The following is a 27692-nucleotide window of genomic DNA, read 5'->3' on the forward strand; positions in this document are numbered from 1 at the left end:
TTCAAAGATTGTCATGAAAAAGAAAAACATTCATAATTGTTTTATATATCATGTCTAAATTTTGCAAACCTAAATATCTAATCAGATTAGATATCTAATATTCACTACATTAGCTAATGAATGTATATAGTGTAATATTCCTTCTTTTAGCTATTTTCTATTTTTCGGATTATGTAAGTGTACATGTGCATGTGTCTGTCTCCTCTCATTTCCTCTACCCTCTCCTCTTCTCTCCTGTTCTTTCTCCCCCCCTCTCCCCACTCTCTCTTTGCATATAGATATGGGCACAGCGCTAGTGCTCACAGAGGCTAGGATTGTCAGATTTCCAGGACTCAGAGTTGGCAGACAAGGCCTGGGAACCAACTGAGGTCTTCTGAATGAGCATCAATGGTTAAAGGCTCCAGCTACATTTTCTACTTTTCTAAATTGCTTTTCCTTATTACAGCATTGTCTATATATCTTGTAAGAAAGATTTTCCCAAATTATCTATACCATGTTAAAAAAAAAAAAAAAGTATACCAGGGAGGGAAGTGAGAAGTAATTAATCAAAATCCATCTTCCCTTTTTTTTTTTTTTTTGGTTTATTGAGACAGGGTTTCTCTGTGTAGCCCTGGCTGTCCCAGAACTCACTTTGTAGACCAGAACTCAGAAATCTGCCTGCCTCTGCCTCCCAAGTGCTGGGATTAAAGGTGTGTGCCACCACCGCCCAGCAAAATCCATTCTCTTGAATGAATTTTTATGTGAAAAAATATTCCATGTTTCAAATACTTCTTAAATTACATGGCATATGCTATAGTCGAATTTATCTTGGTGTATATTTAATAATTGCTTCTCTTTTACATTTCAAGTACTTTGAAGAAAGTAGCCTTTCTTTTATCATTGTCTTGATAAAGTGCAATTTCTATTTCAATCACTAAGGAAGTGGCCACAGTAATAATCTAATAATTAGTTAGTATAATTAATAATAATAATTTTAACTGGAATAAATAAGTGCTAGTTGTTACCATGTTATACATTAGTTGGTTAATAGATATTTTCTTAGGTGATCATTTTTTAAAAACCACATTAAATTAAACAAAAATTTAACTATCTGTCATCTCAAAGGCTGTTTTTCTTTTATTCTCAATTTCTGCATCTATAAAACTGAAACAAGTTTGACTCTTGTGTTCCCAAACTTTTTTTCTGCTATGAACATATTTGATTCCTGAGTTGAAAAGTTGGCTTAGTGGTTTAGAGGACCTGAGCTTGTATCCAACACCCACGGCAGGAGTTTCACAACTTCTGTAACTCCAGTTTTGCCCTCAGTTAGCACCTGCACACACGTGACATATACAAACATAGATATATACATGCATACATATATACATACCACACACACACACATTGAAAGCAAATCTTTTAAAAAATATTTATTTCTAGTAAAGACTTAAGTGATAATAAGTATGATTAAGTTAACTAAACATCAGGTGACTGTTTCATTGTCTTATCTTCCTTATAAAACTTGGAATCTGGAGAGTTTTGATGATATATTATGCTTTAAAAATACTATATTAAGCCGGGCGTGGTGGCACACTCCTTTAATCCCAGCACTCGGGAGGCAGAGGCAGGTGGATTTCTGAGTTCGAGGCCAGCCTGGTCTACAGAGTGAGTTCCAGGACAGCCAGGGCTAAACAGAGAAATCCTGTCTCAAAACCGCGCCCCCCTCCCAAAAAAAAAAATACTATATTAGACAGAGACTGGAAAGTTGGTCCAGCAACAAACCCTAAGAAAAGGAGTTAGATTTCTAGAGCCAATGTAAAGGAGAAAGGAAATAACTGATGTTGTAAAGTTGTTCTTTGACCTTCATATGTGGGAATGATGTGCACGCATACACATACCTACATAAATACACATATACAAATCCATACAGAGAAAGACATAAAGTATCATTTATTTTTTTAAATAACATATTTTAACTTAATTTACTTAAATGCTATATTGCTTTATTTCCTGTTCCTTTTTTCAGATTTATTAAAATATAATTGTCAAATAAAAAAGCATAATTGTCCCCTTCACCAATGACCTTCAGTCTACATGTAAAAATCTCCTATTTTCCTTTCCTCTGGAGATCCAGGCCTCCCTCAACTCCCGGATCTTCCCTATTAATCTAACCTCTCTTGGTCTATGGATTGTAGCTTGGTTATCATTTACTTAATAGTTAATATCCACTTATAAGTGGATACATACCGTATGTTTCCTGGGTCTGAGTCACCTCACTCAGGGTTATATTTTCTTTTTCTCATTTTCCTGCAAATTTCATGATGCCATTTGTTTTAAACATCTGATAAATACTACATTGTGTAAATGTACATTTTATTTATCTGTTCTTCTGTTGAGGGGCATCTAGGTTGTTTCCTGTTACAGGCTATTATGAATAAAACCACAATGAACATAGTTCAGCAGGTGCCCTTCCCTGATTGCTAAGGATGTTGAACATTTCTTTATGTGTTTCCCAGCCATTTGAAATCCCTCTATTTAGAATTCTCTATTTAGATATGTACCTCATTTACATCTAGATTATTTGTTGAAGATGCTGTCTTTTTGTATTTCTGATTTATTATTATTATTATTAGTTATGTTTTACACCCAGGCTATAATTTCCCCTCCCTTTGCTTCTCCTAGTTTTTCTCTGACTATCATCTTCCCTCTGTATGAGACAATCCAGTGTGAGGGAAAGGGTTCCAAAAGCCAGCAAAATAGAGTCAGCCCCTGATCCCACTGTTAGTAGTAGTAGAAGGCCAAGTTACACAACTGTAACATGGGTGCAGAGCTCCTAGGTCAGCCCATGGATACTCTTGGTTGTCAGTTTAGTTTCTGTGAGTCCGTATAGGCCCAGGTTAGTTGATTCTGTAGGTTTTTTTTGTTTGTTTGCTTTGGTTTTTTGTTTTGTTTTATTTTGCTCTCATTGACCCCTCTGGCTCCTAAAATCCTTCCTCCTCATCTCCCACAAGATTCCACAAGCTCTGTCTAATGTTTGGCTGTGGGTCTCTGCATCTGCTCCCATCAGTTGCTGGATAAAGCTTCTCTGATGACAATTATGGTAGGCTCTGGACTATGAGTAAAGTAAAGTATCATTGGGAATCATTTCATTGAATTTTTTGGCAGTCATGTTTGATTCTACCCTAGACGTCAGGATCTTTGCCCTCTAGGCAGTATCAGGGGCCTGCTCCCTCTCATGGCAAAGGTCTCAAGCTGAACCAGTCATTTGTTCCCCGTTCTATCAACTCCAATGCCACCTTTACTCCAGCACATCTTGTAGGCAGCACTAAGTGTAGGTTAAAGGTTTCGTGGCTGGGTTGGTGTCCCAATCCCTCCATTGGAAGTCTTGCCTGGTTGCAGGAGATGACCAGTTCAGGTTCCTAGCGTCAACTCCTAGGAATCTTATCATGGGTCACCCTGATAGATTCCTGGGAGTTTCCATTGCTCTAGGTTTCTAGCTTGTCCCCAAAATGCTATCCACCACCCTTTTCTAGTGTGTATTTATGGATTCTTTATCAAAAGCCAGATGTCCATGTGTTTTTCAATTTATGTCTGGGTCTTCACCTCAATTGCACTGATAAATGTGTCTTTTTTATGCCAATACCATGTGGTTAGTCGGGGGGTGGGGGGAATGGAATGGAGGGAAAAGTGCAGGAAGAAAGGGCAGCAGGTAGAACTGGAGGGCAGTGTGTGTGTGTGTGTGTGTGTGTGTGTGTGTGTGTGTGTGTAAACCTAGTGCAGTGAAAACTTCCTCCACTCAATGAAGGTGATCCTCATGAGGATTCCTAGTAATGGGAGAAATCAAATTTCAGCTGCTAGCCTCTCATAGTCAGACAAGGTTTTTAGTTGAGGGATTGAGTTGCATTTGATTGAATTCTTGGCCAAAGTGGTCACATGAAAATCCCCAAACAACCCAGGCCAATACTAAGTCAAAAGTTTTTTCTCCAAAAACTAACAGTGGGCTTCAGCTGAGGATAACATCCATACAACTCATCAAACATGGAGAAGTCAAGCTGGTGCTAACATGAGCCTTTGTCCCTACATTCTAGTTTCTTTAGTGTTGGAAGGTACTCTGCAAGCTATGGAAAGAGATTTATGGACACCAACTTAGCCACAAAACCTTTCACCTACAATCTGCTCATCCTGCAAAATATGCAAGGACAATGGTGGCACAGAAGTTCAGAGAGTTGCCAACCAGTCTGATTTGGTTTTAATGCCCATTCCCTGAGAAGGAGTCCATACTTAACAGTATGATTGTGTAATCAAGAACCAGAGAGTAGATAGCCCAGAGACCTAGAGTAAAGTCAAACATAAAGTCATGGTCTAAAATAAAGAAAAGAACACATAGTTGTAAAATGTACTCTGTGAAGTTTCTATCAATACATACATTATAAAACCACTGTCCGAATCAATCTGATTAATATTCAAAAGTAACCCATCTTTCCTAGGATAGAAATTCAAAATCTACTCTCCTAGCAAATTTCAGTATATCACTGTTACCTACAATTAACATCATGGGCCTTGGGCCTCTATAACTTATTCATATCACAACTGAAAGGTTGATCTTGATTGAGTGGTTTGGGGAGAGCACAGGTACAGTTGCCCCACACATGAATAAATTTCTCATTTGCATTCTAGCTCCTTGACTCAGCATCATTCTCCCTCCCATCTTTACCAGGGAATTCTTAATTGCTGAGTATTTGGGTCCTTACCATCTTTTTATTCTTCTCAAGGTTTGCAGTAAACCTCACAGGTAATTGTGTGGGGGATGGATACGATTGTGTTCTGTATGCATGTACAGTCTACTGCAATGAGCCCTAAATAGATGCCTACATTTTGACATCAGCTTTTCAGTTTCAGGTACGTATGCATGTTAGGAGATTCTGCTGTGTCTTATTGCATCACACAGCAAAATAACCTTGGTGGTTCTACTTCAAGGTCTCAGGTGTGGAGTCATTAGCAGCTTTGGAAAAGATCAGAACTGCATTACAGCTGCACAACTGCAAACAAAGGGTAATCCATGTTTCTTCAGGCTTAGCATCAGCATCTGGAGAACTCCTTAGCCCTTGCCTGCAAAGAGAGTTAATTGGAAGTTTTGAGCTAAATTCCCCTGGGATAATTTCTTCAAAAGATGTTTAAATTATAAAACATATGTGGAAATGAATAAATCAGAGAGCAATGGTGTATCTTTGCCTTCATCTTAAAAAAAAAAAAAGGTGATTACTTTAAAAGGAATTCCACTTCAATATGTGCAATATATACTAACATTTGGAGCTGTGCACGTGTGTGTGTGTGTGTGTGTGTGTGAGAGAGAGAGAGAGAGAGAGAGAGAGAGAGAGAGAGAGAGAGAGAGAGAAAGAGAGAGATGGATATATTCATGTGTATGTGTGAGAGTATAGGTATGTACATGCCATTGTATGTACCAGAAGGTCAGAGGACAGCCTTGTATATTGATCCTTGCCTTTCACCTTGTTTGGGACAGGATCTCCTGTTCACAGCTGTATATACTAAGTTGGATGACTCATGAGCTTCTGGGGATTCTCTTTTCTCTCCCTCCCATCTTGTTGAAGGAGTGCCAAGATTTACAGAAACATACAACGACATCCAGCTTTATATGGATCTAGGCCTCTTAAGTCCTCACATTTACACAAGTGATTCACACACTGAGCCATCTCCTCAGACCACTCAGGGAGAATATTGATCTCAGTGAGTCCTAGACTAATTAATAGAAACATGTCTACGAACACTTTATAAGTATTATTGACTATTTGAAGCTTCAACATTTAATGGAATCTATCATGATTATTAAGAAAGAAGCTGAGTTACAGGGAACTTAAACTTCAGAAATCTTTCTGGCTTTGTGAACCTTTAAAGCCATCTCCCATCTTTCATACCAAATCTCTCTCCTTGCCTATCATCCCCATAGCCCTTAACTCAGTGGTTCTCCAAACAGGCAGATGGAGAAAATTAGATTTAATTTCCTGTATAAAAGCTGTGAGGTAGTTTTCACTTCACCTGGCACAAGTGAAAAGGCATCTCCGTGGCCTCTGAGAACCACTGTGTCCCCATCTTCCTCCCAATACCCCTTTCTGCTCTGGATCCCAGCAAGCACATTTCTGGGGGCTTTGGAGTTCTTTCCCTAGAATGCCCACACCTGCACATGCTCACAGGTTTCCTCTTGGGCTTTCAAAATCAAACGTTATTTTCAAATCAGTTTTAGGCTTATAGAACAAAGCAGCCAGGATAACATTCCTGTATATATCCACTTCTACCTCTCCTCATTCTCTATATAATTAATATTTTGCACCAGCATAAGCATGTTTGTTATTTATGAGGGACTAGTGATGCATTATTAAGTGACTTCCATGCTTGCATTTGGATTCACTCTTCAATATATATAGTTTTGACAACTGTATGCATCACTGCAATACCGCACAGGACATGGTCACTACCATGAATCCCTTCTATTCCCTTAGGCACCCTTCTTTCTTTCTTTTCCTTTGGAATCCGTGGCAACCGCTGACAATTTACTGTCTCTATATTCTGCCTTTTCCAAAATGGCTTGTAGCTGGCCTCATACGAATCAAGCCTTAGCAGACTGGCCTTGTCACTTAGCAATGTGCACTTTTGTTCTTTTGTATCTTTTCCATTTTTAATAGCCAAATTTACTGTATAATATTCCATTGTACAAAAGTGCCATCATCTATTCATTCACCTATTGAAGAACATTGTGGCCGCCTTGTTTTTCTGCAATTATGGGGTCTATAAACATTTACAAGCAGGATTTTGTGTAGACATATATTTTCAACTTCTTTGGATAAATACTGAGAAGCCCTGCTTATGCATATTACAATAAGATTATGTTGAGAAATCAGAAAATCACCAAGCTGTCTTTCAGAATGGTGGCATCATTCTGTGTCCTTGCCAACAATAAACGAGAGATCCTGCTGGTGTCACATCCTTCCCAGCATTTGCTATTGTCCTTATGGATGTGGGAAAACCTGGTATGTACATAGCCATGTACTATTGTTGTCTTAATTTGTAATTTCCCAGAAGCACAGGGTCGGAGAAACCTTTCCGTGTGCTTGCTTACCATCTGTGTACCTTTCTGATGGTGTACATGTATAGAACATTTGCCCATTTTTAAATTAGGTTTCTTTGTTTTCTTTTCTGTTTTGTTTTTAATGGTCTTTGTATTTTGGATTCAAGTCCTTTATCTAGCACATTATTTTGGTAAATATTTTTCTCCAGACTGTGGCTTATCAATTTTACACTTTTGTCTTTTGCAAAGTAGAGAAATGTCATTTTAATTAAATGTAATCTGTCAACTCTCTCTCATAGAATGTGGGGGCTTTTTTTGTTTTGTTTTTGGTGGTGTGCATATAAAAACCATCCCCAAAGTCACCTCAATTCTTTCTAATGTTAGATTTTAGACTCATGTAGTTGTGAATTTTACATTTATATCTGTGATCCATTTTAGGGTATTTCTGTGAGTTCTACTGGCAGTTTATTGAGCCTTCTCGTTTACATTCCAATTCTGATGTCGCTCCCTTGGAGGGGGTTGTCATGCTTGTTCTGGTTAGTGCAGTGCCACCTCACTAATCAGCGAGTGGTCTAATAGTCTTCCTTTCCCCTCTCACTGTAGTATCCCAAAATCCTATTGCATCTTCTTTATTTGCATGTTGACTTTTTTCTTTAACTAGAACTTAAATACCATGGGAGCTAGGACTCAACCCACCTTTGTCAACTGTTGTATCTAACAGACAAGGACTCAATATGACATATTGGAAAATATTTATTGAATAAATAAGTAAATAAATACACTTTAACACTTGCAAAGTGTTGTAGTTCTTGATTATGACTTTTTTTAAAATAACAAGAATACAAAATTTACAGGAAAGAAAAAGAAAGTAAATGAATTAGAAAAAAAGTTTGTACAAAATTCTACCTGTTTTCTTATTCTGCTTGTACCATATATTAAGCCCCGCTGAATGTACAATGTGGTGATATAAAAGGAAAGTGACTCAGGAAAATTAAATGATTAGCCTGGCAGGTTTTAGTGTCTCTGGTCTGTTGCCAACATACTTTATTTTTGGAGAAGATCTATTTAATCATTTTGAACAGTCAATAGAAGACCCAGATAGAGTGTTTCCTCTTTCTCAAAATGCAAATTAGCTTCACCTAATTTTAGTTTAGTTTTTATTAACTAAGTAATGGAAAGGAATTTATTTGTAATCTGAGTTAGATTAAATGATAAATTATCCTATCTGTTGCTGACAAAGGAAATGAATTACATAGCCTAGTCTTTTTTATAGCTTTTAGTGAATCTTGGAACAACCCAAAAATCCAGAAGGAGGTTTCATAATTGATTCCTTGACTGCTGATGGGCCATTAAGGAAAGATTCTTGAGTTTAGAAGCATCTTTACAAATGTGCCCTGCCACAGGCAAGAGATGAGTAGCCTGGATTCATCTGTAATTATTATAATCATAATATTAATATCCTTAATGGAGAGGCTGGGGTGAAACTTACTTGTAGAGTAGCACATTCAAGCTTCTGGATTTTATGTATGGTACCTCAATGAATCAGTCAATTAATCAATCACAATAACAATCCCAATAATACCAACTAGACAGTTATCTATATCATTTTGGTCTTTTTCTTAAAATTACGGTATTACCTGTTTCTAAAAGTGCACGGTCATTTCAGACTCTTGAATTTAGTCAGATAATCAGTCACTCTTCATGTATTGATTACAGAGGGAAGGAAATAAACATATATCTCTTTCCATGGCTATTGATAAAGCAGATGAAAATCACTAATAAGTGTTCAGTAAGTTACTTACTGTAAGATTAAAATTGAGCCTAGAGAGATGGCTCAGTGGTTAGGAAGAACAAACATTTGTCTTATAGAGGACACAGCTTCCGTACCCAGCACCTATATCAAGAGTCTCCCAACTGCCTGTAGCTAAGTCCAGAACCAGGAGGGTCCAGGGCCTTTTCTTCACACACACACACACACACACACACACACACACACGTATACACACATGATTCAAAATAATAAATATTTTAGTTTTATTTTTGAGGTTATAATTTAATTACATGCTCACTTAACTTTTTCCATGTCCAAATCCTTCCATATATTTCTCTGACCTCTGCTTCAAATTCCTGGCCTCTTTATTCATTAATTGCTGTTGTGTGCATGTTTGTATTTATACATACACCTATGAACTCAACAGGTAATAATTAAAAATAAAACTTTCAAAAAGGATGAAACTTCACAAAGTACTGTGGTTGTTTTCAAACAATAGCTAGATATATAGAAGATAGATAGATAGATAGATAGATAGATAGATAGATAGATAGATAATACATTGAAGTACTTTAAAAATAAAATGAGCCGGGCATGGTGGTGCACGTGAAGCATTCCATATTTTTAAATTCCAACTAAATTCTTCACAGAGTTAGAAAGGGCAATTTGCACATTCATTTGGAATAACAAAAATCCTAGGAGAGCAAAAACTATTCTCAATAATAAAAGAACCTCTGGTGGAATCACCATCCCTGACATCGAGCTGTACTACAAAGCAATTGTGATAAAAACTGCATGGTATTGGTACAGCGACAGACAGATAGATCAATAGAACAGAATTGAAGACCCAGAAATGAACCCCCACACCTATGGTCACTTGATCTTTGAAAAAGGAGCTAAAACCATAGAGTCAAAAGAAGACAGCATCTTCAACAAATGGTTGAAGTTATCATATAGAAGAATGCAAATTGATCCATTTTTATCTCCTTGTACAAAGCTCAAGTCTAAGTAGATCAAGGAACTCCACATAAAACCAGAGACACTGAAACTTATAGAGGAAAAAGTGGGGAAAAGCCTCAAAGATAAGTGAACAGGGGAAAGATTCCTGAACAGAACACCAATGGCTTGTGCTGTAAGCTCAAGAATTGACAAATGAGACCTCATAAAATTGCAAAGCTTCTGTAAGGCAAAGGACATTGTCAATAAGAACAAAAGGCAACCAACAGATTAGGAAAAGATCTTTACCAATCCTAAATCCAATAGGTGGCTAATATGCAATATATATAAAGAACTCAAGAAGTTGGACTCCAGAAAACCAAATAACCCTACTAAAAAATGTGGTACAGAGTTCAATCAAGAATTCTCAACTGAGGAATACCGAATGGCTGAGAAGCACCTAAAAAAATGTTCAACATCCTTAATCATCAGGGATATTCAAGTCAAAACAACACTGAGATTCCACCTCACACCAGTCAGAATGGCTAAGATCAAAAACTCAGGTTACAGCAGATGCTGGCAAGGATGTGGAGAAAGAGGAACACTCCTCCATTGTTGGTGGGATTGCAAGCTGGTACAACCACAATGGAAATCAGTTTGGAGGTTCCTCAGAAAATTGAACATAATTCTACCGGAAGATCCAGCAATACCACTCCTGGGCATATACCCAGAAGATGCTCCAACTTGTAAGAAGGACACATGCTCCACTATGTTCATAGCAGCCTTATTTATAGTAGCCAGAAGCTGGAAAGAACCCAGATGTCCCTCAACAGAAGAATGGATACAGAAAATGTAGTACATTTACACAATGGAGTACTATGCAGCTATTAAAAACAATAAATTTATGAAATTCTTAGACAAATGAATGGATCTGGAAGATATCCTAAGTGAAGTAATACAATCATAAAAGAACACACATGATAGGTACTCACTGATGGGTGGATATTAGCCCAGAAGCTCAGAATCCTTCTTAGAAGGGGGAACAAAATACCCATGGAAGGAGTTACAGAGACAAAATTCAGCGCAGAGACTGAAGATACAACCATCCAGAGACTTCCCCACTTTGGGATCCATCCCATACACAACCACCAAACCCAGATGCTATGGCAGATGCCAACAAGAGTCTGCTGACAGGAGCCTGATATAGCTGTCTCATGAGGGCTTCTGCCAGTGCCTGGCAAATACAGAAGTGGATGCTCACAATCATCCATTGGACGGAGCACAAGGTCCCCAATGAAGGAGCTAGAGAAAGTACCCAAAGAGCTGAAGGCGTCTGAAGCCCCATAGGAGAAACATCAATATGAACTAACCAGTACCCCCCCCCGGGGCTCCTTCGAACTAAACCACCAATCAAAGAAAACACATGGTGGAACTTGTGGCTGTAGCTCTATATGTAGCAGGGGATGGCCTAGTCGGTTATCAATAGGAGGAGAGGCCATAGGTCCTGTGAAGGTTCTATGCCCCAGTATAGGGGAATGCCAGGACTGGGAATGGGAGCAGGTGGGGAGTGGGGAAAGGATAGGGGATTTTGGGAGGGGTAACTAGGAAAGGGGATAATGTTTGAAATGTAAATAAAGAAAATATCATATATATATATATATATATATATATATATATATAATTTCTCCTGTCTGAAAGAACTGCAGGGATGGATATGGAGATGAGCCTGTGGAAAAGAGGGTCTAGTGATAGGCACATTGTGGGATTCAGCTAGCTGAGAGGCCCCAAGGCCTGACACTATTACTGAGGATATGCAGAGCTCATAAAAAAGGGACCTATCCTGACTGCCCTCTGAAAGACTTAACAAGCAGCTGAAAGAGCCAGATGCAGATGCAGATATTTGCACTCAACTAATGGACAGAAGCTGATGACCCCTGTGGTTGAATTAGGGAAAGGCTGGAGGACACTGAGGAGGAAGGCGATCCTGTAGAAGGAGCAGCAGTCTCAATTAACCTGGACCCCTGAGATCTCTCAAACACTGGACCACCAACCAGGCAGCATACACCAGCTGATATGAGGCCCCAGCACACACACACAGTAGAGAACTGCCAGGTCTATGTTCATTCAGAGAAGATGCACCTAACCCTCAAGAGACTGGATGCCCTAGGCAGTTTAGAGGTCAGGTGGGGTGGGAAATTGGTGGTGGGGACATCCTCCTGGAGACAAGGGAATGGAGAGGTATGGGATGTGGAATAGTTGGAGGGTGGACCAGGGGAGAGGAATAAAGTCTGGAGTGTAAATAAATAAATAAATAAAATGAAAATACACAATACAATTCAAAATAATTTAAAATATATGTAATTCTTTATATAAAAAAACAACAAAAACAAAAAAACAAAACTTCTTTTCATGTTTAATAGTTTTTAAGTCATCTTTACACTGACTTCTAATACTGGCCACAGGAGATAGAGGTTAGGTACATTTGCCAAAGTCACACTATGGCCCTGCACAGATTGTAATCACTATCAAAAAAGAATCTATATACCAAAAGTATACATTTGATAGTCGAGCAAACCACAATCTCTATTTCACCTGGTGATGTACTCATTCTGCATCCCACAGGTGAGGGTTGTTTTGTATTTGTTCTACTGTTGCTGAGGGTGGTGATCGTCAAAGTAGTATACTGTTACGCATCAGAGACAGTGGGAGAGCAGTAAGGCAACATGACTTTATTAAGAAACTTACACTTGGATAGAGTTGTAAGGAGTGGGTAGAAGATGGAATTTAGGGCAAGAACAATCCTGGTGTAAAATGATGTGTGATAATTCATATTGTCCCAAGACTTACCGTTTTACTTTCCAGAGGCCAAGAGAAAATCCCCATCCTGGAACACAAGCAGATGGCATGTATACACACAGGGAACATAAACAAAACAACGAAATAACTGGTCAGGACTTAATAACTATCAGGAAAAGCAGGAAAAGTTTGAGGTCTGCATATGTCTGTGTTCATATTATACCCTTATATCACATTATTTATTCTCTTAGATACTAGATTTATGCATTAACAAATGCCATACACTACAAACACTACAGAATTCTTCCTACAGTAGTCAGCAGTGCTTCTTTCTCTTTCTTTTTTTAAGAATAAACTTACTCCATAAAAATGTTACATTTTTGAGTTCCTAAAATTTGGTGTGTTGTCATTAAAGTAATAGTGGTAATCCCTAAAATTTTACTTAATCAATTCTATGGAAATCTTTATTTTAAATTGTTGATTTTTATTTAGCATGCATTGTTGTTTGGCCTGCCTGTGTGTCTGTGTGAAGATGTCAGATCTAAGAGTTACCAACATTGGAGTTGCATGAGCTCCTATGTAGACGCTGGGAACTGAACCTGAGGCCTCTGAAAGAGCAGCCAGTACTCTTAACCACTGAGCCATCTCTCCAGCCTGGGGTCCTTTTTATTTATAAAAAGAAATTAGTGTTATAAATACAACACTTCACTTCTCTGGGGATATATGAGGATTTCTAAAGTCCACTTTAAATTTCATGAGCAATGGTCTATAGTGTATGTATACTTTCAATCCACTTTGTGGGAGGGAAAAACATATGTCGTGCAACCGTTAGTGTGTTTCCCCTCAGGCGCAGAAAGAAGACTTTAATGCAGGAAAAAATAATTGAGACAGAGAAAGCCTGAAAGATGAGACTACCTCAGGCACTTAAATTGAAGGCAGAAGTCCAGATAATTCCTGTCTGGTCACTGGAGGGATCTATTGGCCACTAGTGACTTTAAATCTAAGCTTACTCTGAAACATTTCCTTAAGGGCAAATGTTATTTTCTAATGGAGGTCTTGTAATAAATTAGTTGCAGCAATGGAACCTGGAACAGAGAGAAGAAAATGTCCTCTGTCTTTCAGTTCACTCTTTCAAATCTTTTAATTTTTTATTTGTCTCCCTATGTTGGTCTAGTCTATTTGGAAAGTGGGATGGCTACCAAATGGACTGTCTGTCCATTAAAACACAAAATGTAATCAAATATATTAAATTGTGTAACTTTCTAGTGGTAGAAAGTTGACTATGTAAATATTCAACTGGCAGATTAGCCATGAAGTGGTAGCATTGGTAGCTTTGGTTGTATCTTAACAGCCAATAAAGTCCATGCCATTCATATAGACTTGACTCAAGAATTTTCCAATTCCAAGCTCTCATTTGAACCATAGTCCAAATATATTTAAAAGGGAAAAATGAAGTCCTTTCATAACAGAAAGTGCAGTGCTAAATCTGTGGATAGATAAATGAAACAAATACTCAGAGAGCCAAATGTCCTTTCCAGATGTGAGTTCTGTTACCTTACATTGTGAACATTCTGCCCTGGACTATAGAGCCAAACTGTCAAAAAGGACACACAGGGCCCCTATTCACATTGCGTCCAATTTCTCTCTCCAGCCTTTATATGCTGTTTTTCTACATTTTAACATCAGCTGCTTTTCTGATTTGAAGATATCATAATTGTCCCACTTGACACAAAGTCCCATGCTCACAATGCTTCAGCATTCATTTGCCCTTGGTGCATACAATAGCCGCAAGGCTTAGCTAATGCTCTCCTCTAGGAGCTGCCTCAGGCCCCAAAGACCACAACTCTTTTGAGCCACATGTCTATATCCACTCTGTAGTTTAGAGTTAGCAAAATCCATGAATTTGGAATTCATTGTTTTTATTTTTATATTTTACTGAGTTGAAAAGAAATGACTTAAAATAATATATTAACACCTTATTAAAACAAATCTTGGGTTTTACTTAGGTTTGCAAAAGAGAAAAACAGCAGAATTTAGTTTTATATGAATTTCATTGGGCTTAACAATATTAAAGTTTTTCACTGTGTTTGTAATCCAGTTAGTTTCTATCTCTTTTCAGAAAATATCAATGAGAATAATTTCATATAATTTTTAAAACATGTATCTGGGGGCTCAATTGCAAAGTACTTCTTAGCCTGTTCTATGACTACAAAAATAGTTTTATAGTAATATAAAGTTCTATTATATTGATTAATGTATTTTCTTTGAAATACTATTTATGTGTATGTAGCTCTTAAAATCATAATCCTTACTAAGTTTCTATTTTAACATAGTGCAGCAGTATAGACTAGTCTGCCCTTCAGTACTGGAGTGGTGCTATGCAATAGTAGATTTGAAGTACTATGTAGTCGATCACTTTAGTCCTTCCTTATGAGACTAAAAGGAAATAAAGTCATGTTGCAAATAAACACCAGAGGAGCCGCTTGACTTTCTAGAAGACTATCTTCAGCGAATAATGAAGGAAGTCTGTAAAGTTCACTGTAATTTGGAACCATAGTAGTAGATGCCAATTTTATTAGAGAATCTATAATACATTGTATGGTAGAATACATTTATTTCAGTGTAAACATAAAATACATACCATGTACAAATTAACTGTCGACTGTGGCTTTCCTGAGGACAAATGTCTTTTAAATTTTCTATTATATAGGTGCATGATTGACATACTGGGGCCATGTCCTTAAAGAAAAATTGAGCCGGGCAGTGGTAGCACATGCCTTTAATTCCAGGACTTGGGAGGCAGAGGCAGGCAGATTTCTGAGTTCGAAGCCAGCCTGCACTACAGAGTGAGTTCCAGGACAGCCAGGGCTGTACAGAGAAACCCTGTCTCGAAAAAACCAAAAAAAAAAAAAAAAAAAAAAAAAAGGAAAAATTGATTCTCTCTTCTAGAAGACATCAGTTGCTGATAACTCCTTAACTATGGGTACATCTTTTTGCTCACCGCTCTCTTACATGTTGGGATATTGTCTGGGTTAAACTTCTGCAGGTCTGCAGTATTGTCACTATGCTGTGTGGAAGCTCACACATCTAAGAGTATAGAAGTAACATAAATTGGACTTGATGTTTTGTTTTGTTTTAGAAGAAAAACAAAGTTGGGTGTTTAGGGAAGGGGCTGGATATGGGGAGAGTTGAATAGACGAGTATGATAAACTACATTGCATAAAATTATCAAAGAATGAAAGAATTGCAAAAGTGGTTTATTATAAAATTAACGTGAAATAATTTATATTATATGATAATTGTTTTGAGAGCACAAAATAAATTACCTAGTTTGATCCTACCCCTATAAATACAGTAAAGATCCTAACACCTTCTTAAGAAATACTATCATGAGAAAATTTGTTTTCTGTGGAATAAAAGGAAAAGTGAGAATCCTCAGATTTAAGCCTCTTATTTGGTTGAGATTTGATACAAGACACAGACTATTTACATCATTCATATTGAGCTATGGGAAGTTGTTAGAGCTGAGGTTTTTAAATTTCATATGCAGGAATTATTGAATAGTGAGAAAGAAATACCCATTGACCAAATATGGAACTGTAATCACCAAGCAAATGGTTCAAATGCTACATTTCCAGTACCATGTGTTATGCAAATTTACAGATTTCCTATTTTGGATGTGGTAATTGATTTCTGCTCTGTCTCAAGGCAAGGGAACAGTGGCTGAATTTACCTGCCTGCCTGAAACAATAGCAACACAAGTCACAAAACCAGACAGAACTGATAAAACAAGAGTCTTGGAGGCACTGGACATCCAGCTATAGAATGAAGTAATCTCAAAGCCATAATAGGCTTGTAAAGATAGGTGCACATTTGCATCAGTTTAATATTATCAGAAAATTTGTAGGCCACAAATTGGGAAAGAACAACCCCAAAAGTGGGCTTTGGTACATTAAAACATGAAGGAGTGGAAATGAGAATACAAGATCAGCAAGACTTCTAGAGTACATAGATTAGAGTTCTAGGGAGAAGACTCCTAAAAATAAATAGAATACAATTGTAAAATAATTGCATATTTATCAGATTAGTATCATGCACATGTATGAAGCATAAGGTAATAACCACTTTGGATTAAAGGAAAACTCATTCCCATAAAGTATGGAGCAGTTTCATCCTAATGGCGAAATCTCAAAACATATGGGGTAATACGTAGAGTATTTGAAAGGATTTTGTCTCAGTAATAATGGGAAATAATTATCACTACAATAAATGCTTCCATGCCTCAAAGTAACAAACAATAAAATAAAGACAAAAAGGATCAAACTATTTCAAAGTACATTGCCTGCATCCCAAGACAAGGCCCAAGGATATTCAGAGGAAATTTTTTAAATGAGCAGCACTTAACATGGACTTCATATGGATCCCCTAACAATCAGAGCCTGGTCTGTCTCTGACTCTCTTGCCTAGCACTGGATCCCCTTACCTTAGCTGGACTGCCTGGTCAGGTCTCAGAGGGAAAGAGTGCATTTAGTCCTGCTGTGACTTGATGTTCCCAAGTGGGGTGGTGCCCAAGGGGTCTTCCCATTCTCTGAGGAGAAAGAGAGGAAGTAATGGGATAGAAGGTTGGGACTGGGGTAGGGTCGCTTCGATCTGATGTAAAGTGAATAAGTAAATAAATGAAAAAAATGAGCAGCATTTAAGTACGAAATGAACAGACCAGAATCTTGATCACACATAAACAAAGGAATCCCAGAAGTACAACCCAGAATTAAGAAGAGAAAGGTCTGTGAAACACAAAACAGGGCTGAGCTGCTCATTTGCATTTCAGAGAAGGCTTTGAAGCTCATTTCAAATACATTTCATATGTTCAAGGTGTTAATCAACATGAAGGATATAGGAGAGAAATAGATAAAAATTCAAAACATAAAAACCACAATGACTGAGGTGGGAAGTAAACTCGATGGGATTAATGGCAATTTTTATATGGAAAAAAAAAATGAGAAGAGCTGTACTTAGCTGTAAGACAGAACAATCAGAGCCTTGCAGAGTTGAAATCTAACGGTGCCAGACCTCATACCCAGAAAAGGAATTCTTGTCATCTCGGCGTGATATTGAACGATATTTTTAGTATGTTCTTTTTTTAGTATAATACTTTTTAGAGACTTTCATGCAATATATTTCAATCATACTCACCTCCCACATTTTCCATAACTCCTCCCTCTGGATTTTACATTCTTTCTGCCCTCTTTTCCATCCTGTTCCCTGAGCCTTAGATGTAAGAATTGTTGTGTAGATGTATCAGTTAGGGACCACTTCTATGGGATCTGATATGCATGTGTGGTAGGTGGGTTAGATTCCCTAATAGCAAATGGAATTGGGCAGAAAAGGTGTAATAATAACAATTTTAAAAATCAATTGTGGTAAGCTACAAAAAACATGGTTTAAATGTGAAGATACAAACGGGTTTGTTGTTGCTGCTGTTGTTGTTGTTGTTGCTGTTGTTTACGTGCACAGATATTGTGAATATTGTCTTGGTCAATGTTCATAATCAATGGGACTAGATCAAATCAGTGATACTCACATCGGATGTGCCTGTGAGTGTTTTCAGGGAGGTTTAACTGAGGAACACAGACCCATTCTGAATGTAGAGGGCAGGAGGGACGATCCCTTCCTTGAGCAGGGCATCCAGATTAAACAAAGACTGAAAACAAGAAAAAGCAAAATGAGCACTTTGACTTTTCTTTGCTTCCCAAGTGTGGATGCACAGGACCAACAGCCTTAATGTCTATGGCTTAGTCACAGGTGAAACCCATCTCAGCACCGTGATGGGCAGCACCCTTGTACTGAGTCTCCTCACTTAAGATGCTTGCTGATCTTGTGGCAGCAATGAAACAGTAACTAACAGACATGGTATGCCATGTAAATACTATTTAAAATAACATGATTGGTTATCTTGCTGCAAGGTATGGTCAGTTGAGTGGGTTCAGAGTCCACAGCACCCATGTACCCATCTAAGATGGTAAACTCCCTGCTCCCTGCCAGAGTCTTGGTCTGGAATACGTGCCACACTTCTCACATAAGGAAACGTGGTAGTGCCAGTAAAGTTCTCCATGCTAATGAGATATCTAGAGGCCCTCAGGGTATAGTCAATAAGCGTCCCTCCCCAAAGGTATTTTGTCCTCCTTACAAAAGGTATTTAATCTCTGGTCTACCCAGAGGAGTGGGTATTCATCCCTTTTCCAAGATGAACAGCCAATAAATGGTATGGATAGACATGGACTGCCTCTTTCATTGAGAACCGCTGTGGAGAACATAGAGAAGGCTTTGCCTACAGAGCAAGAGCTTTAGTCTCCCATAGAAGGCCTCTCTGTGCTCCTAGACAACCGTCACCAAGCTAAAGACAATCAACCCACAGGCCCCCAACTCGGCTCCCAACTCAGCAGTGCCTAGATGTCCAGGAATAGTCAGTCCCAACCTCCTCCTGGGCCATGGACCCCTGATCCTTCTTCATTCCAGACTCCTCTCAGAGGTGACTGGATTCCTGTGAGTCAGGAAACCCCACCTTCGGCTTTCTACAGCCAAGGCTGTATTTCCGCACCTCCTGAGTGATGTCTTGGGGGCTTTCCTAAATCCCAGCACCCTACAGCTGCGGAAGTACAGGGAGATGCACTTGAGCACTCTCTGCGTTTCGCCTCCCCAGAAGCGTCTCCACACCCCAAAGGTGGGCAGAACATGGACCCACAGTAGGTTTCAGAGCAATAAACAACATGAGGCTATTTCATAACAAGAATGTTGCTATTAACAGAAACAGCTAATGATCCATGTTTTGGGGTTTTTAGAAAACTTTTTATTGATTCTTTGTGAGGTTCATATCATGTACCCCAGGCCCACTCACCTCCATGTCCCCTCATATCTTCCCTTTACCCTTGCAACCTCCCCCACCCCAAAATAGAAAACACACAAACAAATAACAACAACAGCAAAAGAAGGCATAGAGAACATCTCATTGTGGAAGCTGTAGTGTGGAACAGTGTGTCCACCTATCTTCACTTACAATAGTTCATTGCAATGAGCCATTGATCTGGTTCAAAATCTCTGGCTTATCTAACACCATTGATTCTGGATGCTCATCGAGACTTCCAGATATCCTCTTGTTGCCCTGTGTCATGGAGATCCTACAGCTTTGGAACAGCAGGAATAGCCCTTTCATATGTGCCAACCATTCAAAGATGATATAGATTTTTGAGTGAGCCATCCCAGAGCCCTCAGCTGGTAAGGGATGGGGATAACTCTCCCAAGCTCATGACCCTGTGGGCAGCTTTCACAACTGCCGGAAGTGATAAGGGGCAGGGTGAGGGTAGGCATCACCTCTGAACCTGTGCCATCCAATGGCAAATGAGTGGTTGAATCAGCTCTCCCATACTCATGTCTTTTAGGACAGATTCACCCACACCCCTGCCATCAGGGCTAGCTCCAATGTGCTGCCTCATTGAGGTGCAGGGCCTCCTCCCAAAGTGCTGTCAGCAATGAGAGATCAGGCCAGCTCTCAGAATGCCACACCGAGTGAGGGGTGGGGCTAGTTCTGCACAGCTCCTGGACATTCAGGTGCTCCTTGGCAGCTGTCCTGACCAAGGGGATCCTGATGTTCTCTAGAGCCATGGTTATCACCACTGATCCCTGCCACTGCCTAGCCGTAGACTCAGTTATGACCCTCAAGTGGCAGCTCTGGCTGGGACCTCACCATGGCCCCAGGAGGCAGAGCTGGCCACTCACAACAGGATACACCCCTTTACCCTTGAATCTCCAGTTCCATCTTTCTTCATGATGCTGCTCCACTTGGATTCTTTCCCATCTGACCATAACATATTCACACATTGTGGTGGCTCCAGCTGCAGGCTGGCCATGTGGCTGCCAGATCCCTGGATGACATCCTCTATCCACTTGGGTATGGCATGTCTGTAAGCATGTGTCTAAGGCCTGCCTGTGCTGTGCACTAGAGGGCAGCTCTATGGGTGGTATGGCAGTCTGCAGGTCCCTGTCTGCCTCCCTCCATCTGCACTGTGTGGCCTGGATTTGATTTGATACGATTTTTATGAGTCCTAAGCATAAAACAGCTTTGACTGTCAAGCCAGGCATCAAGCTAGGATGAACAAAGGACTGCCATCTGCTCTGCCCCTGACTGATGTAAGAACACCACCACCACCAAGGTGTTTCTTTCCCATTGCTAGGAGTGTTATTTGATAATTTTTTAGAAGAAGCAATCTTGATTTTTGCTCTGCATAATAACAGAGCTTCAAAAGCATATAAAAGACACAAGTCAACAGTTGTATTAAAAATGCAAATATACTTTCTAAATAATTTAACCACTGATAATCTGAAATGCAATAAGAACATAGACCTGAACACCATTAACCACTTGACTTAAGTGATATTAGAATGCTCCACCCACTAAGAGCTCAATTCATATTCATTTCAAACATAGTGAAACATTTGTCAATATATACCATATTCTGGGCCATGAAATAAGTCTTAAAATATTTTATGTTTCAAATCACACAATTATTTCCCTGGGCAAAAAAAAAATTAATTAAGAATTCAATATCCCACAGATCTTTCACTTCCTAAGTGGATGCTCACAGTCAGCTATTGGATGGATCACAGGGCCCCCAATGGAGGAGCTAGAGAAAGTATCCAAAGAGCTAAAGGGATCTGCAACCCTATAGGTGCAACAACATTATGAACTAACCAGTACCCCGGAGCTCTTGACTCTAGCTGTATATGTATCAAAAGATGGCCTAATCGGCCATCACTGGAAAGAGAGGCCCATTGGACATGCAAACTTTATATGCCCCAGCACAGGGCCAAAAAGTGGGAGTTAGTGGGTAGGGGGGTGGGGGGAGGGTATGAGGGACTTTTGGTATAACATTGGAAATGTAATTGAGGAAAATACCTAATAAAAATATTTAAAAAAAAAAGAAAAAGAAAAAAGAAAGGATTCAATATCCCACCAAATATTTACCAGTCAAATAACCCATGCATTAAATAAACAATGTGAATTGAAGGTTGGAGGTTGGTGCCCTAGGTAAAGTGATTGCTATTTGCGTATGAGGACCAATGTTTGGATACTCACCACAAAAGTAAAGTGCAGACATTATAGCAGATGCCTTTAATCCCAACATTGGGGAGGCAAGTTGTTCACACTCAGAACTTTTGTCAGTTTGACCTGATTAATAAGCTCAAGGTTCAGTGAGAAACCCTATCTGAAGAAATAAGGTAGAGAATGGCAAAGGAACATATATAAAATTGACCTTTAACTTCCACATGTGAAAGCACAGGTGAGTGCCCCCATAAACAGACACATAGAAGAAGATGTATATTGACCCAAACTACAATTTGTTAGAGGATATATTGAGATATAAAAGTTTAACTCTTAAATTTATTTTATGGTCCTTAAATAAACATTATAGAGCTGAAAAGTATGATAGAAATCAAGTAATCGATGAGTATCTAAAGGGTAAATCTGAGAATCTGAGGTCAATATAGATGCCTACCTTGGGATCAGGAGAGAACCTAGTTGCAGGGTTGGAAGCAGAATTCAGGTCACATAAGAGCAACACCCATATGGAGAGACATCCTGTAGTGTACTCTGTTTGATAGATTATGCGTGGTATCATAATGGATTTCCTAAATAGGTAGAGCAAGTCTTTGCCTTGGAGTGACAGATTAGTTTAGAAAAGACAAAAAGGATCACAGCAGGTTCAGGTGAAAATTGATAGGACCCACTCCCTGAGTCTGATGAAGACTCGGTGTGAGCTGGATAGATGAGAACAGCTGGTAGACCTGTGTAGATAAACGGAGATGCCTCCAAGCAAAAGCACACCAGTCTAAGTCTGTGGTAATTATTACTAATAATCAGCAGTTCTAAGACTCACCAGTCTTAGTAAATTGATAGTACTCTATTTCCCTGATATAATTTGTCTTACTTGCATCCAGTAATTTGTTAAATTATTAGCATTATTATATGTGTGGACGTTTTTCTTGAAACCCTAACAACTTGTTTCTCGGGATTTAATGGTAATATCAACCTTGGCAACAACAGCAAATAGCAAATACAGGGGTTAAACATATGCCTCCTAAGTATCACAGTCATGCAGTACCTGAGATAGCTGCACTCCTTTAAAGCCCTTAGATACTTCTAAATATTTGTTTGAAATCTCATAGTTGCCATAGAACCCCAAGTTTGGTGTTTTCATCATCTGCACTTAAAGATTCAGAAGTCATGAAGGATGCATTAAATCGTAGAGCAGAGTAGGTAACACACTATTAAACACTTTTTGAATTATCTAGAAAGAAAGAGAGAGAGAGAGAGAGAGAGAGAGAGAGAGAGAGAGAGAGAGAAAGGAGGGAAGAAAGAAGAAAGAAGAGAAAGAAAGAAAACAAAAAAAAACCTTCTGCCACTTGAGCCTAAGTGGGAAGATGACATTCCAAACTAGCAGTTTCTGCTGAGACTGGCAGAATTTTTACTGCTCTATTACTTTCTATTTAATGAGCAAATTGCCTTAAGTACACATATAACACTCTGGTACCAAGGATAAAGATTGTAGCCAGTTTCTTTATAAACTGTGATAATTCTTCTCTTCCTACTTGTACAATGGCACTTTGGATTTAATATTTTTTAAAAAGATGCCACTTAAGAAATTACCATTATAAACTTTTTTAAATTACCGTTGCATACAAGGAACAATAAAATCAGTAATTTAAGTAAAGCAAATTGAAACTTTCATTAGAACACTGCCATGAAGACATTGATTAATCAGGCTCATCCTATTTATTCAAGAGCTTTTCAGTAGGGAGACTTTAAGACAACATTTAGAGGTAGCACCATCCACCTTTAAGGGGGCATTACAGGTTTTTTTGTTTGTTTTGTTGTTGTTTGTTTGTTTATTTGTTTGTTTTTTAGGGGATGCGATACCTAGTGATAAATGCCACCCTTAAAAGGGATTGCACTTTTGGGAAAATAGAAGGATTCTGTTATGAGCCTATCCTTTCTCTCTCTCTCTCTCTCTCCCACCTCTCCCCCCCACCCTCACTCTGGTCTCACTTTGTAACTCCAGCTGTACTGGAATTCACTCTGTGAATCAAGCTTGCCTCTGCCTCCCAAATGCTGGTGTTAAAGGCTTGTGCCACTTAGCCCAGACTGTTGTGATTTCTTAGTGTTCATAAGTTCTTAATGTCCCGAGTTCATAAGATCTCATTTTATGGTGTTTTTCTTCCTGCTCCCTTCTCCTTTGATAAGTTTTATCAATTGTATAAAACTCATCTGAGCAAGTTCATCCCTTTCTTCAAATCTTCTTTCATTTGGTTTCCTTGCCCTTTTCCTATTCCCAGCCCTGAGGTCTATTCCCCACACTCAGACCTCAGTTACACAGAGTTAGCACTATTGATGCTTTATTACAACATCAAAGCTGCATGCTAAAGGATATGCCTAACTCATAGGCATATCTCACTCTCTCCACTTCCATGGTACCTAATATAAGTCACAGATAAGAGACTCCCAAGAGTACTGTGGGTCCTTTGTCCACTTGAAAAGCACACACTCATGTGGAGATAGGCAGAGCACTAATTGATATATTCATAGCACTAATTCACAGAATGAGTCATTAACTGAGCTTTGCCTCTGGAAAATCTTTACCTAGAGAGATAGAAGAGGGGAGAGAGAGAGAGAGAGAGAGAGAGAGAGAGAGAGAGAGAGAGAGAGAGAGAGAGAGAGAGAGGAGAGAGAGACAGAGAGAGAGACAGAGAGAGAGAGAGAGAGAAGATAAAAGAGAGCTAGAGAGTGAGAGAGAGAGAGAGAGAGAGAGACAGAGAGACAGAGAGACAGAGAGACAGAGAGACAGAGAGACAGAGAGACAGAGAGACAGAGAGACAGAGACACGGACAGACACAGAGACAAACAGACACAGAGACAGACACAGAGACACAGACACAGACACACCCAGACACAGACACAGAGAGGCACTTTTCTTTAGGGAAGAGCAGTTAGAGGTAAGTTGCTCCTGTCTCAATGGATGTCTCCATGCACATGTGCATATGGGCAGCACTAAATTGGACTGAGGATTCTTTATTTTGTTTTTGGTTTTGGTTTTTTTAGATACTAGGTTGATAGGAAAATGGAAGATATATTCGGTGGAGGGTGAGGGGAGCTGGAGGAAGAGAGAGGAAAATAGATATGACAAGACATTTTATACATGCATGAAATTTTCTTTTTTATTTTTATTTGATATTTACTTTATTTACATTTCAAATGTTGTCCCCTTTCCTAGTTTCCCCTCTGAAAAAAATCCCTATTCCCTCCAACCTTCCCCTGCTCACCAACCCACCCCCTCCATTTTCCTGGCCCTGGCATTCCCCTATACAGGGGCATAGAACTTTCACAGGACCTAGGGCTTCTCCTCCCATTGATGACCAACTAGGCTGTCCTCTGCTACATATGCAGGTAGAGCCATCAGTTCCACCATGTGTTTTCTTTGGTTTGTGGTTTAGTCCCTGGGAACTCTAGAGGTACTGGTTGGTTCATATTGATGTTTCTCCTATGAGGCTTCAGATACCTTCAGCTCCTTGAGTACTTTCTCTAGCTCCTTCTTTGGGGATCCTGTGCTCTGTCCAATGGATGACTGTGAGTATCCACTTCTGTATTTGTCAGGCACTGGCAGAGCCTCTCCGGACACAGCTTTATCTGTCTCCTGTCAGCAAGCTCTTGTTGGCATCCACAATGTGGCTGGTTTTGGTGGTTGTTTATGAGATGGATGCCCAGGTGGGACAGTCTCTGGATGGTCATTCCTTCAGTCTCTGCTTCACACTTTGTAACTATTTCGATGAGTATTTTATTCCCCCTTCTAAGAAGGATCAAAGTATCCACACTTTGGTCTTCCTTCTTCTTGAGTTTCATGTGTTTTGTGAATTGTATATTGAGTATTCTGAGCTTCTGGGCTACTATCCAGTTATCACTGAGTGCATATCAAGTGACTTCTTTTGTGATTGGGTTACTTCACTAAGGATGATATCCTCCAGATACATCCATTTAGCCAAGAATTTCATATATTCATTGTTTTTAATAGCTCTGTTCTGTAAATGTGCCACATTTTCTGTATCCATTCCTCTGTTGAGGCACATCTGGGTTATTTCCAGCTTCTGGCTATTATAAATAAGGCTGCTATAAACATAGTGGAGCATGTGTCCTTATTAGATGTTGGGGCATCTTCTAGATATATGCCCAGGAGTGGTATTGCTGAATCCTCTGGTAGTTCTATGTTCAATTTTCTGAGGAACCTCCAAGCTAATTTTCAGAGTAGTTGTACCAGCTTGCAATACCACCAGCAATGGAGAAGTGTTCCTCTTTCTCCACATTCTCGCCAGCATTTACTGTCACCTGAATTTCTGATCTTAGCCATTCTGACTGGTGTGAGGTAGAATCTCAGAGTTGTTTTGATTTGCATTTTCCTGATGATTAAGGATGTTGAACATTTTTGTAAGTGCTTCTCACCCATTCAGTATTCCTCAGTTGAGAATTCTTTGTTTAGCTCTGTACCCCTTTTTATTAGATATTTTCTTCATTTACATTTCAAATGCTATCCCAAAAGTCCCCTATACCCTTCCCCCTCCCTGTTCCCCAACCCACCCACTCCCACTTCCTGGCCCTGGCATTCCCCTGTACTGGGGCATATGATCTTCACAAAAATAAGGGCCTCTTCTCCCATTGATGGACGACTAGGACAGTCTCTGCTACATATGCAACTAGAGACACAGCTATGTGTGTGTGTGTGTGGGGGGGGGTACTGGTTAGTTCATATTGTTGTTCCTCATATAGGGCTGCAGACTCCTTTAGCTTCTTGGGTACTTTCTCTACTTCCTTCATTAGGGGCCCTGTGTTCCATCCAATAGATGACTGTGAGCATCCACTTCTGTATTTGCCAGGCACTGGCATAGCCTCATAAGAGAGAGCTATATCAGGGTCCTATCAGCAAAATTTTGCTGGCATATGCAATAGTGTCTGGGTTTTGTGGTTGTATATGGGATGGGTCCCTAGGTGAGGAGACGGAAGGAAGGACCATTCAAATACTGCCCCATTTTTTTTTTACAGGGTTGACATTTTCAAAAAGTAAAAATAATATAGAGAGAAAGAGAGAAGAAGAAGGAAAGGAGAGGAGAAGGGAGGAGAGAAGAGGGGAGAATGGGGGGGGGGGCTCCAGTCTCCCGGCATTGGCTAAGATGATATAATCCAGTGGATACATCTACAAAACATTTCCTGCATCAGAGACTCAAGGAGTATTGCAGAAGAGAGGATGGAAAGACTGTAAGAGCCAGAAGATCGGGGAGTTTGCTGTGAGATGTGTCTCCCAGTAATATCAGAAGCTACAGCCATAAAGTCTCGTCAACATGACTATCTAAAGGGGAGCTGAACAAGAACACCAATGAACACACCAAAGTGGGGGAAAGCCCATGAAGCCTGAACTCTGCAAGAATAATAACAGTCAACTAAGGAATGATGAGCTTGGAGAAATAGTCTTCCCTAGAGAATAACACACCAGTTAGTTACCCAGTACCAAACAGCCAGCCCTAAACACATACATATATACATACATACACACTGAGTGCATGAGTATGCACACATATGTACACATGTGTGTGTGTGCAGATGTCCTTTATTTTTAACCCATTAATGGTCCTTTAGGATCTTCTATGTCTTGGCCACTGGAATGACGGTGTAATTAGCAGGAGATACAGATGCTCTTTCTTTTGGGTCTATAACTCTCGGTGCTGAGATTACTGAATCCTATGATTGCTCACTTTAAAATTTTGCACACTCTTCATAGTCTTTTCTGAAGCAGTTGTGACAATTAAATTCTGACCAGTAACATACAAAGGCTCTTTTCTCTACATCCTTGTTAATAAATTTCCAGAATCATTTTTTATAACAGCAACTAACAAGTAGGATATGAGGTTTAAGTTGTATTTTCTTGAAGATTAATATTAGTTTCTACTTTCTCCTTTGCATATTGTCTGTCAGGGCCATTTGACTCTCATTAGATTATTTTGTGGATGTTTTGCTTATATATTTTTGATATAGAT

At 39.3% G+C, this 27692-nt stretch overlaps 1 protein-coding gene and 1 non-coding gene across 5 annotated transcripts in view; one reads left to right on the forward strand and one right to left on the reverse strand.

Annotated features, from left to right (window-relative positions):
• Spag16 (sperm associated antigen 16) overlaps window positions 1–27692 on the forward strand; it is a 945274-nt gene that overhangs the window by 808013 nt on the left and 109569 nt on the right. The window lies entirely within an intron of this gene.
• Window positions 20654–20796, reverse strand: LOC115032448 (small nucleolar RNA SNORA48). The gene has a single exon (XR_003838126.1). It is a non-coding gene; the product is annotated as a small nucleolar RNA SNORA48 (small nucleolar RNA).

Source organism: Mus caroli, unplaced genomic scaffold (assembly GCF_978045245.1).
Source record: "Mus caroli unplaced genomic scaffold, Mus_caroli_1 scaffold_1, whole genome shotgun sequence".
Taxonomy (NCBI): domain Eukaryota; kingdom Metazoa; phylum Chordata; class Mammalia; order Rodentia; family Muridae; genus Mus; species Mus caroli.